The sequence below is a fragment of the Dendrobates tinctorius genome, unplaced genomic scaffold (assembly GCF_039654945.1).
Source record: "Dendrobates tinctorius isolate UK_male_01 unplaced genomic scaffold, ASM3965494v1 ptg000086l, whole genome shotgun sequence".
Taxonomy (NCBI): Eukaryota; Metazoa; Chordata; class Amphibia; order Anura; family Dendrobatidae; genus Dendrobates; species Dendrobates tinctorius.
This window is the reverse complement of record NW_027361754.1, coordinates 55,660,315-55,673,203: the sequence shown is the minus strand read 5'-3', so window position 1 is coordinate 55,673,203 and position 12,889 is coordinate 55,660,315. Positions and strand designations below refer to the sequence as shown.

At 44.5% G+C, this 12,889-nt stretch overlaps 1 protein-coding gene across 1 annotated transcript in view; it reads right to left on the bottom strand.

Annotated features, from left to right (window-relative positions):
* Positions 1 to 12,267, bottom strand: part of GNB1 (G protein subunit beta 1) — a 74,874-nt gene extending 62,607 nt beyond the window's left edge. The window contains exon 1 of the mRNA XM_073585416.1: positions 11,836 to 12,267. The gene's annotated coding sequence lies outside the window, so the exon portion shown is untranslated. The remainder of the gene's footprint in view (positions 1 to 11,835) is intronic.
* Between the last annotated feature and the right edge of the window lie 622 nt (positions 12,268 to 12,889).

Genomic DNA, 12,889 nt, shown 5'->3' with positions numbered 1-12,889 from the left:
ATCTCCTTGAGCTTGTCAGACCACTCCGGGAGCCAATTTAGTTTAGAAATAAGAACTTTCAAAGACATGACATAAAAGGCTCTAATCAGACTTCTACAGCAAATTTCTAGGCGTGCTGGCTACTTAAGAATTTATTGAACCCAGACCCAAAGAAATTCATTTTAAAAGGGGTTGTCTCAAAGACAACTCAAAGTGTTGACTAACAGCTATCTTTTCAGAATTCCATATACATATATTGGCTTGGTCAAGAATTCTATAGGGCAAAAGTAGAAAGCCGCCATTAGACGTCTGCAGAAAAAAAGGATCAAAGGAAATATGTCAGCAGGATTTCACCCTTCAAACTATTGATCTGCGCATGTATCTTTTTCAAAGAAAAGTCCAATAGTAACTTTCTATGGCCTGTCCGTTAGTGAGAAATTTGAATTGACATCCAGATTAGGCTGAAAAGGTACTGTAGATATGAAGCCCGTATCACTCCAGTTCTGTTCCCCGCCCCCTGCTTGCCTGACATTCTGTTTTACTTCAAGACCAATAGCCATCAGTCAAGCAGGAGGCGCCACAGGGTGGGGAAAAGAGCTGGAGTGATGGAGGCTTCAGATCTACCATAGCTCCTCAACCACACTTGCATATCAATTCCAATGCCAATTTCTCAGTATGGAGGAACGGACTGGCCATGTAAAAGATATAGCTGGACTTTTCTTTGGAAGAGCTACATGGGCATACAGTTTGGAGTGTGAAATTCTGCTGACAGATTCCCTTTAAAATCATCTGATCCGCATCTCCCATGCCATCGGTCAATGTAACAGGCAAGAGGCCCCGATACACATTAGATGGTAAGCAAATCCTGCCAAAATTCAGCAGGTTAGGATAAGTTATCTAATGTGCATGCATCTAAAGTGTATGAGGTCCAGAAGAGCACAGACTGTGTAAAGGCCCCTTTACATTTAGCGATGCACCAGCGATCCCGACAACGATACGACGTGGTCAGGATCGCTGGTGCATCGCTAAATGGTCGCTAGTGAGCTTTCACACAGGAAGATCTCACAGCGATGTAGCGACGCAGCAGCGGTGGTTACTTACCTTTCAGACGCGGCGATCCTGACGCCCTCCCGTCGGCACCAGCAAGAAGCCCAGCAGGAAGCGCCTGACAAGAAATGGAACTGGACGATCTCGCGCGATCAGCGACAGACAGCAGGGGAGCCGGTCGGAGGTAAGTATCACACATAGGGATATCGCTACTGCGTCACAAAATCGGTGACGCTTTAGCGATATCGCTATGTGTAAAGGCCCTTTAAGACATTAGACTATCAAATCTAATCAAACCAAAATATTCAAGTAAACTGAAAAGGCCAATCTACAAATCGCAAAAGGAAATAGAAAATAATAACCACGTTCTGAGAAAGGCTCCATCTTGCAAATTCACTAATTATTGGAAAATGTCCAATATGTACTAACAATGTAACCTCATATCTAAACACAAAATAATCTGACAGCAACATACAAAGCGTATGCTCATAGCAAAATGTTCAAAGTAGATGGGGCTGAGATGATTGACGCTGTCTGACCGCCAAACCCTGCATACACTGGAAAGCTTAATATAGAGACGAGCAGAAAAACAGTAGTGTCAGCAAGAGGGAGGAAGGAGAACTCCATTTTGCACCATTTGTAGACTAAGTAAGCAACTGCTTACAGCCGATAGGAAACACACTGATAAATTACAGCACAATGCAGAAAGCCGTATACACTGTCATTATTACTGGAAATCTGCATTCAGGGTGAAAGGCACGCTACCAGATTTGTTGCAGATTTTTATACATCAAAACAGCAGCAAGCTCTGCAGGTGTCACATGTGGACTTGCAGAAGGTTGGGTTACATGCAGACTTGCAGCATCCTTTTGAACAGCAAAGGACAAAATTAACACTGAATAAATACTGCATTAAACGGACACGGATTTTAAAATGTCAATTTCTGTACAAAAGAAAAAAAAATTTTTTTCTTTTTTTTTCTTTTTAAAAGTGTGTCATACCCTTAAAACTGAGCTACAGCCAACACCCTCGGTATAGATCTAATACAGGTGCAACATTTACATGGTACTTGGTGGCAACGCCTTACATTTCGCAGGTCTATGCCCAGTATGCGAATATGACAGAGCATCATGGGACGTACTAGGCTGCAAAACGCCAACCAGGGAACCCTGGTTGGTTGGGCTCCCTACTACTGTCATTGCTACGTGGTCACCATACACAGAAGCTGACTGAATATGACATATTTGCTGACCACCTAATGTGCATAGGGACATCCTGACTCTTCAGAAGAAAGAAAGCTTGAGCAATTTTTTTTGTCTTCGCAAGACAAGCTGCTGCAAGAGGAGTCTTGCAGTGGCTCTTACAGCTGGAGATGGGGGGGGTTAGCAAGTGCATGATGTTTATACCACCACCTAACACACCCCTTACGTCTCCTGTATAAGCCCCTTTTAGAATGGGTTACCCAAGCAAAACAGTATTTCTTATGAAAGTCAATGATTTTAGCACACATTTCCTTGAGCTCCAAGTATAAATACACTACTCAAAAAATAAAGCTAACACTTAACACAATGTAACTCCAAGTCAATCACACTTCTGTGAAATCAACCTGCCCAGTAATGTAGCAACACTGATTGTGAATCAAGTTCTCCTGCTGTTGTGCAAATGGAAAGGACAACAGGTAGAAATTATAATTAGCAAGACAACCCCTATATAGGAGTGGTTCTGCAGGGCATGACCACAGACCATTTCTCTGCTCTCAACTTTTTTGGCTGTTTAGGTCACTTTTGCATTATGTCATTGGTCTCATCCCTAGATGTAATGTACTGTAGCATAAGGCGGTGTCTACAACCTACAGAAGCGGCTCAGGTAGAGCAGCTCATCCAGGATGGCACATCTATGTGAGCTGTGGCAAGAAGAGTAGCTGTGTCTGTCAGCACAGTGTCGAGAGCATGGAGCAGGTACCAGGAGACAGGCAAGTACACCAGCAGACGTGGAGGGGACCATAGGACGGCAACAAGCCAGGAGCAGGAACGCTACTGTCTCCTTTGAGCAAGGAGGAACAATAGGAGCAGTGCCAGGGCCCTGCAAAATGACCTCCAGGAAACCACTAACATCAACATGTCTGCTCAAACTGTCAGAAACTGACTCCATGAGGGTGGTATGAGGGCCTGACACCAAACGAGTGGGTGTTGTGCTCACAGTCCAACACTGTGCAGAGCAATTGGCATTTGCCAGAGAACATCAAGATTGGGAGATTCGACATTGGCGCCCTGTGCTCTTTAAGAATGAGAGCAGGTTCACACTGGGCACATGTGACAGACGTGATCAGGTCTGGAGATGCAGTGGAGAATGTTCTGCTGCCTGCGACATCCTCCAGCAGGACCACTTTGGCAGTGGGTCAGTTATGGTGTGTGTTGAGGAATTCCTTTAGAGGGCCACACAGTCCTCCATGAGCTAGCCAGAGGTACCGGAATGAGATCCTCAGACCCATTGAGAGATCATATGCAGGTGCACTGGGCTACTTCTGATGCATGACATTGCGCTAAGCCTCATGAGGCTCAAGTGTGTCAGCAGTTCCTGCCTGACGTAGACATTGATGCTATGGACTGGCCTGCCCGATCCCCAGACCAGAATCCAATCGAGCACATCTAGGACATATCTTGTTCCATACACCAACACCACATTGCATAGGCTGTCCAGGAGTTGACTGATGCTGGTCTGGGAGGAGATCCCTCAGGAGAACATCTGCCACCTTATCAGGACCATGCCCAGGCGTTGTAGGGAGGTCATAAAGGCATGTGGAGGCCACACACACACACTACTGAGCATCATTTTCTTGTCTTGAGGCATTTCCACTGAAGTTGGATCAGCCAGTAATTTCATTTTCCATTGTGATATTGAATATCATTCCAGACCTCCATGGGATATTAATTTTGATTTACATTGATAATTCATAGGTTTTATTGTTTTCAACAAATTCCACTATGCAATGAATAAAGATTTGCAACTGGAATATTTCAGTGATATCTAGGATATGGTATTTCAGTGTTCTTTATTTTTTCTAGCTTCGTATAAGGGGGTTCAGTATTCTAGTTGAGGCGGGGGCATCGTCAGAAGGAACCCCATCTCCGCCCAGCATAAAACCGATGCACATCCATTTATTTGCCTAGAATAGCAGACTGACGAGACCTATTTATCCCGCAGGCCTCATGCAATGGTATCTTCATAATAAAGCTTGCCATATGGTTTTAAGTGGATGTAACGAGAGAGAACGCTAATCATCAAGATCGTAATGCAACAAGCCAAAATCCACGGATAGTAAGAATATAATCCAATCAGAGGCTAAATCAGCAGCCAGGACACATATTCCAGTGCGACCTTTCCTATGTGCAGAAAAGAGCTTTAGCAATTACATTAGGAATAAACACCGACAGAATGGAGGGATTGGAAGCTCGCACAGCTTGTTTAGTGCTAGTCATTTAACACTACCTATGTAATCTGGGATCGCTGTCAGTCACTTAAGCAGAAGAGGGACATGGAATTTGTAAAAATCCAGTTTCAGAAGCAAAAAATTTTTTTTTTCAATGGGCATTAACGATTCATTCAGACACTGGGTGCTGTTACATAATGGTACGCAATCCTCTCTGCCACTTGCTTTCCTAATGGTTTGCACAAACACAGACCCTGGAGCTACGTGAACAGTTATACAGGCGGATAAGCAGCCATTGAAAGATAGAAAAGCCTTCGGTGAAGCCTCTATTTTTAGCAGGATTCTTTCCATTACACATTTCCCTCTATTTATCCGGAAAGCAAAAAGAGCAAGAAATAAAATATCAAAAGTAGGATTAAACGAGGGAGACGAGGCAGTGACTAATGCGACCAGTTCAATGATGGCTGGTCGCTTTACATGGCAAGTAAGCCGCCTACCGTGACAAGGAGTTTTACTAAGTGATTAACAATTTACAAAACTTCTCAGAGTAAAGAAAAAAAATCCAAAAACTCACCAATACTCATCAATCCACTTCTGCCATTCTGACAGCATCCAGCTCCACCCCACCCCCTCCAAAGGATCTCTACTCCATCGACACAAGGACATGTGACCGCTGCAGTCAATTGCTGGCGGTAGTGCATTACTCTGCAGAACTGGATCATTGGAGAGTAGGCAGACGATTACTACTATTTGTTGTTTTATTAAGCCAAGTTGAACAACGTAAAACTTTCCTCACTAGACAACTGTTACCTTCACTAGCACAGATAACCTCATTTCAATAGAAGCTTCCTCTGCACGTTTAAGAAGAGAGAAATTGTAATTTTAAAGGAGGATCTGTCACCTGACTATCTATATTGATAATTGCAATCCTGGAGCATCTTTGGTTCACACTAGGCAGGGATGTGCAGTCGGTAGGCCAAACCACTGACTGACTAAACTGCACTGCCTCAGTCCCGAGCATTTACATAAAGTGCAGCACAGATTAAGGTCAACTAAAAGCCAGCATCCTTAGAGCAGGAACAGAAGACATTTATAGGACATTTCAGAACTTTCCCAAATTATGAAAACATTTACAGAACATTCTGCATTGTAACTACTGAATCCATTTATTATATATTTTAGGAGTCAGTCCATTTTATACCGACTCCACAGCCCTGGTACTAGGTATTGCACCATTCCCATCCCTCCACAGATGATCACTGGCTTCATTTATTCATTACATGTTGTAATTGGCATAGATTTGATGACTTTTCAGTATACTGTAGAGATGAACTAGGGGATATATAAGTGGGTGAGTACTGGAGCAGAATTTGCCTGTGGTCTGGTGTCAGCTGCTCTTGCAATGTTTAATTTTTGAGTTGTAAAATAGAATTATTGTTCAAAGCTTATGAAGATGAAGAACATGCATGTTATACAGGTATATCGGACGGTTTTTAATTCTGCTCTTCTCGGTCCAGTCCCTGCTGGCACATGGCAACATTACACAGCTTGCTTACAGAGGACCTGTCTCCTCTCCAGACTTGTCTGTTTTAGTTAATACTTGTTTTCCCCATGCAACAACAAGACTGGAGCATGATTTCTCAGAACTGTTGTGTTCTGTTCCTCTGTTATTCCTCTTAGAAATGTAATGAATAAATTATGGATGTTACTAGTGGATTCAATGTCCGTACTGTACAAGTAGCGCGGCCACTGCCTAGGCACACGAGAGATATATCCAGCTACCAGGGGGGTTCACAGTATGTTCTGCTTTCTGCTGTGCTCTCCTTCCAAGAGGTGAAGGTGTTTTAATAAAAAAAAAAAAAGTAAAAACGCATCTTTAGGCGTATCGATCACTTACACAGGTAAATGATGTCTGACAAGCTAAGGCTTGGCCTGCACTTGATGTCTTCCACAAAAAAGATGCCGGACGCAACATCAAACTAACTCCATAGTAGAATGCTATGCTAACCCTTGGTCAAGAGGTAACAAAAAAAAAAAAAAAAAAAAAAGACAACTGGAGTGAAACCAACCCAAAAAGATATCAAGGGCAGCACGGTGGCTCAGTGGTTAGCGCTACAGCCTTGCAGCGCTGGAGTCCTGGGTTCGAATCCCACCAAGGACAACATCTGCAAGGAGTTTGTATGTTCTCCCCGTGTTTGCGTGGGTTTCCTCCGGGCACTCCGGTTTCCTCCCACACTCCAAAGACATACTGATAGGGAATATAGATTGTGAGCCCCATCGGGGACAGTGATGAAAAATGTGTGCAAACTGTAAAGCGCTGCGGAATATGTTAGCGCTATATAAAAATAAAGATTATTATTATATCAGTATCTGGTGGGTTAATATTAGCTCTAGCAGTTTCCCATGAGTCACCCTTTCAGGTCAAGTATCTGGATGGATGTTAAAAAAAAAAAAATAAAAAAAAAACAAAAACCCATACACCTAAAATGTAAGCTGCAAGAAAGAAAAAAAAAAAAATGCATCCAACCAGTACACAGAGTCACATTGATGAAGAAACATCAAAAACGCAGAATGTGTACAAAAATCACAATATACATATTATGGTTTGGGGAGTTACAATATAGAGAAACACAGCCAAGCCCAAATTGTTGAGACCAAAATAAGGAACTCTAATGTCTTCAAAATGCTACCTCCCTGGGAATAGCTTTGCCAGGCTGTGCTAGCAGAGGTAACGTTGCCTCTGTAGCATGGGAGATGCGAATGCGCACTGCAGCTCAGGCCAGCTTCAGAGTGGCGTGCACCACTCTACCTAACCAGCCACTCAAGACTGCAGTGTCTGTTAATCTAGGCAACGAGCTATCAACTATAGCATTAAGAATCCCCTCCTTTCTTGAACACAGAAGATTTTTAAACAAGAGGTAACAAGTTTACTTCTACAAGAACTGTGCAATTTGACTGGATTCCAAACTTGAGACAACCCCTGTAAGGTGCGCATGTGCATTAGACAAAACTTGTCTCAGCCTAATTATTTTGATCAAAGATCACAGTGAATAAGGACAATCTGAGAAGGGTCATCAAGGCTGAAGGATTGGACAACGTATGATTTACTTGGCTGAGCGCCCCATGTTTATCAGGAAGTCAAACTTATGGTCAAATTAGATTTTGGGCACAGTTATGGTCACTACTATGAAGGCTATACTGCTTTATTACATAATTAATATCAACTCAATCAGCTGGAAACTGCAAGACAGACCAAATAATTCTTTATTGTTAGAAGATATCGCTGCATTTCACATATAGAAGAAAAGTTTGGACTGATGTGAAATCGCAGTTTCAATGCTGCGTGCATTATGCTAATGGAAGAACATCCCAAATATATAAAATACATTATAATCAAGTATGAAAATATAGTTTTCTTCCAAAGTCAGACTTCCTAATGTTACAATAAGATTTCCTGCCCTGCAGCACAGTAAGGTAAGTCAGGATAAGAATAACCTCATCCCATAGAAAATACTGCAAAAAAAGTACTGTAAGAGTGTAAGTCAGTGGAAGATAGTTGGAAAAAAAACCTCACTACAAAAATGGATTATCGCTATGGTCAAAATATCACATTTAAGAGTTTCCTGTCTTAGGCCTTACATACATCGCCAAATTATGTATTAATACCATTGCACCCATAGACTTATTGGCCCATACCATTTCTCAGATCACAAGCTGTATTATGTATGGAAACTCATGCCTGTATTATATGGCGGCACATGGAGAGCCAAACAAGTCTAATGCAACCCATAAGAATCCTGCGAGACCGAAGGACTTTAACCAGATACTGCACAATAATATAACTCGCCATAATGGTTCAATATGGATTTCATCTTACTAGTCAGAAATGGCCTGTCCTAGCATGTTGTATTACATCCATGGTCAATGGAAGGTAAATTGGATGGACACAATCTCCGCATGCATTTTGCTATAGAAGAACACTGATGAGCTGATATATGATGGCAGGCAGATCAAACCAACATTATCACCTTCAAGGCCCAAAATACGTTAAAAGTTTAGTCCTGCTCCACTCACTTTCAAAGCAAACCTACAGATACATTCCGGGACTCGTGCACGATCAGCAATTATCATGCACCTTTCCCGATGTTGAAGTTCTGACCCTTTAACGTCCCAGAAATTCCTAATTCTTCGTCCAAAAGTGAATGGGAACTAGAGGTGACCACTTGATCATTACAACCAACAAGACAACAAGATGAGGATTTGTACAGGATTAGGAAAACATGGCAGATTTCTTCCAGAAACACCTTTACAGCAGTCCAAAGTCTGTGACAGGTACAACATCAAACAACCCAGAAAAGACTGGTGCCGTTTCCGGATGGAATTTGTCATGTTTTTTCTGGTCCTCTACAAAGCTTTTAATGAAAATGCACACTTCTACTCATGCAATTGTATTTTTCCTTATTTTGCTTACACCCCCAAACATTTAACAGCTGTTCAAGTCAAGTGTGACTAAAGCTGGGCTTGAAGGCCGATTTTAGTCAGGTCGGGAGGTAATAGAACGTTGAACGCAGCTGCAACCATAGCATAATGCAACTGAATGGGGTCACGTTGAGATTCGCAAGGTATCACGACAAGTCCCAAATAATCCAACTGTGCTTGTCATCCTTGCAAGTTGCACAAAGGTACACATTACCTTGCATTGAGCTGCAATCTAGCAGCGGCACACTGAAAACTTTGGCCAAGCGACCAGTATTGCAGCCCAAGTCGCCATGCAGCCTCAGCCTATGGGAGTAAACAAGATGTTCCTTTAAATAATGGAACCCCCACATCTTTATTTTGGTTCTGTTTGTCACACCAGCAACTAAAAGTTGGGTTTTTTGATGCTGCTGGTAGTGGGTTTGGGTGTCAGTTGTGGTTTACAGCTCTACTACACCTAGAACTAAACTGCAGGTCTAGAACTGACATACAGTAAGTGTGAAAACAAGCAATTGTATCAGGAAGCCATCCCAATTATTTTTTACAAGGATGGACAAAGGCAATGTGACATTTAGGAGAGAAGGTATTTTTCTGGGCCTAGCAAAAAAAAAAATATAAATAAATAAAGAATGAGCTCTCATGTACAGGAAAACATAACATCTCTGCACACCCTAAGCGAAGTGCTCTTGCCTAACTGGTAGCCATGAAGACCATCCTGAACACAAAATAAAATGGCCAGAAAAGCGCATTTTAGGACCGAATAGCAGGGGATTCAGTCCAAAGTCAGAAATCCTGCATTTTTTTTTAAATGGGAGAAATCACAATGGAGACATAAGCTTTCACTTATTTTCTTAGCATACCCCATAAAAAAAATGTGCGTTAAGAGCTCTAATTTTTCCTCTGATAATGTACAGTTGAATTTCACAAATCCATCAACTGAAAAAAAAAACAAAAACATCTGTTTCTCTCTCAGAAAACACGCAAGTTACTTCCATCATGGTTTCACCAAGTCCTGTGTAAAATAAAAATGGAGCAGCAAACTGATTAAAGATTTAGCATTAGGACAGCTATAATCTAAATGCCCCTATGGAAATTGGGACAAATGCAGATGTTACCCTATAACCCTACTAAGAATCCTGCACTGTAATAGTTAAACTATACACGAAAAAAAGAACATTATCACTTCCCACCCTGACTGAAAGGACAATCACAATCTAAACTTACGTAGCGCCGAGGACCACCAGCCAGCGTGCCGATCTATTCCATACTGATCCAAATCAACTTGTAAAAGCGGCTATTATTTCAGATTTACATATTTATCAGATGGCCGGTCACAGTTACCGCACATGCACGAGAGAAATGAGGAATAGGGGGGTGAGATCTGCAAGGGATATCTGCGTGCAAGGGCTTACAGTTCCCAATCATGGATACATATGCCTCCTCCCACTGGTATTGTGTTGTAGAGGAGAGGGAGACCAGAAATAGAAATCAGAAGGAAAAAAAAAATTTATATATATATATATATATATATATATATATATATATATATATATATATATATATCAGCCGTGCACATGAAAGAAAAAAAAGCCAGCCTGCTCTGAAACCTGCGATTGGTAACTAAGGGAGCTGCGAGGCCAAGACGGGAAACGAGGCAGCCTTGTCACACAAGGAAAAGGAGTTTAACATGTAAAACGAAAGGCTGAGACGCCATCTTGTTGCAGTGACTGGGCCCAGGATCTGACGCTTCCCATTCATCGCTTAGGAGCACACACATTCTGCATAGGAAAATTAAAAACAAAAACTGCTGCCTGTCGATATCAAGGGCAGCATCTCGATAAGGATTATCCAGTGGTTTGCTGCAAGGGTTATCAGCTGGGGGCTGTAGAATGACTGCCCAGTTATATAGCGGGTGGGGGGCAGGATTTAACCGTTACAAGGCAGCTTCCCCATTTTACCATTTCCTGTCAAAAGAAATACACCGAGACCAAAAGGGAAGATAAGCAAGAAAAAAAAAAATACAAGCTGCTAAGAAAAAAAAAAATGGCAGTGAAAGCCTGGAGGAGGAGGGGAGTACAGCCAGAAAGAGGTTAATGGCCTGATCTGCTGCATCTGTCACCAAAGACCCTATATGCACTTGGTGGATCAGTGGATTGGAGGCCTAGGTTCTGCAGAAAGAAGAGGGTTAACAGCCAGCTTCCCTGCATCTCATCATCCAGCAGGGCGGCCATATAAACCTGGGGAAATCATGACCGGCTGGTAGTGGTCGCTGGGGGAGGCCATACACAATGTGGGCAGCACCCACCACCTATTACGGAAACATTTGGGGACATTCGCTTTTTTTTCCCTATTGCATTCAAAAGGTTTTTAAAAAAACACAAAACATTATTTTGCACCAACCGGCTCAATCACGGATTATACGCGGGGCATAATTGGCCGGATTGGTTGGATTACTAATCTAATTAAACCCAGAAGAAGAAGACAAGACGGGAGGAGATCTCCCAGCCATGTAAATAAGGAACACAGCAGATTGTAACAAAATGTCTCCACTGAACCCTCCTCCTCCGCCTTGTCCTCCTCTTCCTCCCTCCCAGGCTTGTGCCCTCTAGTACACCCCCACCTAGAGGATTACTACATTGTGCCCCCACAATCCTCCATCGGGCGTCCATCCGCCCCCGACCCCAGGATTGTAGATATCCCCCCCCCCCCCAGGGCTCAGCAGATACAATGTATCCGGGAGAAACACACAATGTGGCAGAGAGCAGGAAAAGGAAGCGACCCCCCAACAGTCAGGGCACCGATCAGGGGGGGTGATGAGACCCCCGGCCCCGCCGATTTACTCCCACGATCGTATCGGGCGATGGATCGGATGTCTTAAAGGGAAGGGGGGAGGGTCGTGTTACCTGCTCTGCGGCCAATGTGTGACCATCCACGGCTGTCTCCTCGCCCCTCCTCGGCCTGGTCGTGCCCCGAGGGCTGCAGTCCGCGCTCGCCTGCTTTCCTGCCTTCCCCCGGAGGCCCACAGCGTGCTCCGACACTACAGGAGGTGAAGGGCGGCCGGAGGGGGACGGGGAGGATGAGGGGAGCAGGAGACGTGCTGGGCGGTGACGGGAGGGAGGACTGGCGGCGGCTTCTTCCTCACGGTTTCCTCTCTCTGCTGCTCGGCCGGTAATAATCCCGCTTCCTTGGTTGGACGTGGTGTCCGGAGCCCGCACTGCCGCCGACGACTAAAAGCGGAAAAAACCCCACACACAACGCCGTCCCCTCAGATCCCCACAGCCATCGAGCAGAGATGGGCGCGGTAACCCTGCGGACAGCGCCGGGAAACCCCACGCACGAGCGGGCGGAGCTAATCAGGAAAAAGGGCGGGGCTGTGGAGGCGACGTCATGACGCCGCACTCTGCTGCATGAGACATTGAAGAGGCAGTCACTGAGCAGCTGTCCTGTGTGCTGGAGAGGGACTGTTACTGGGCAGCAGATGTGTGCTGGAGAAGGGCTGTCACTGGGCAGCAGATGTGTGCTGGAGAAGGGCTGTCACTGGGCAGCAGATGTGTGCTGGAGAAGGGCTGTCACTGGGCAGCAGATGTGTGCTGGAGAAGGGCTGTCACTGGGCAGCAGATCTGTGGTGGAGAAGGGCTGTCACTGGGCTGCAGATGTGTGCTGGAGAAGGGCTGTCACTGGGCAGCAGATGTGTGCTGGAGAAGGGCTGTCACTGGGCAGCTGTCCTGTGTGCTGGAGAAGGGCTGTCACTGGGCAGCAGATGTGTGCTGGAGAAGGGCTGTCACTGGGCAGCAGATGTGTGCTGGAGAAGGGCTGTCACTGGGCAGCAGATGTGTGCTGGAGAAGGGCTGTCACTGGGCAGCAGATGTGTGCTGGAGAAGGGCTGTCACTGGGCAGCAGATCTGTGGTGGAGAAGGGCTGTCACTGGGCTGCAGATGTGTGCTGGAGAAGGGCTGT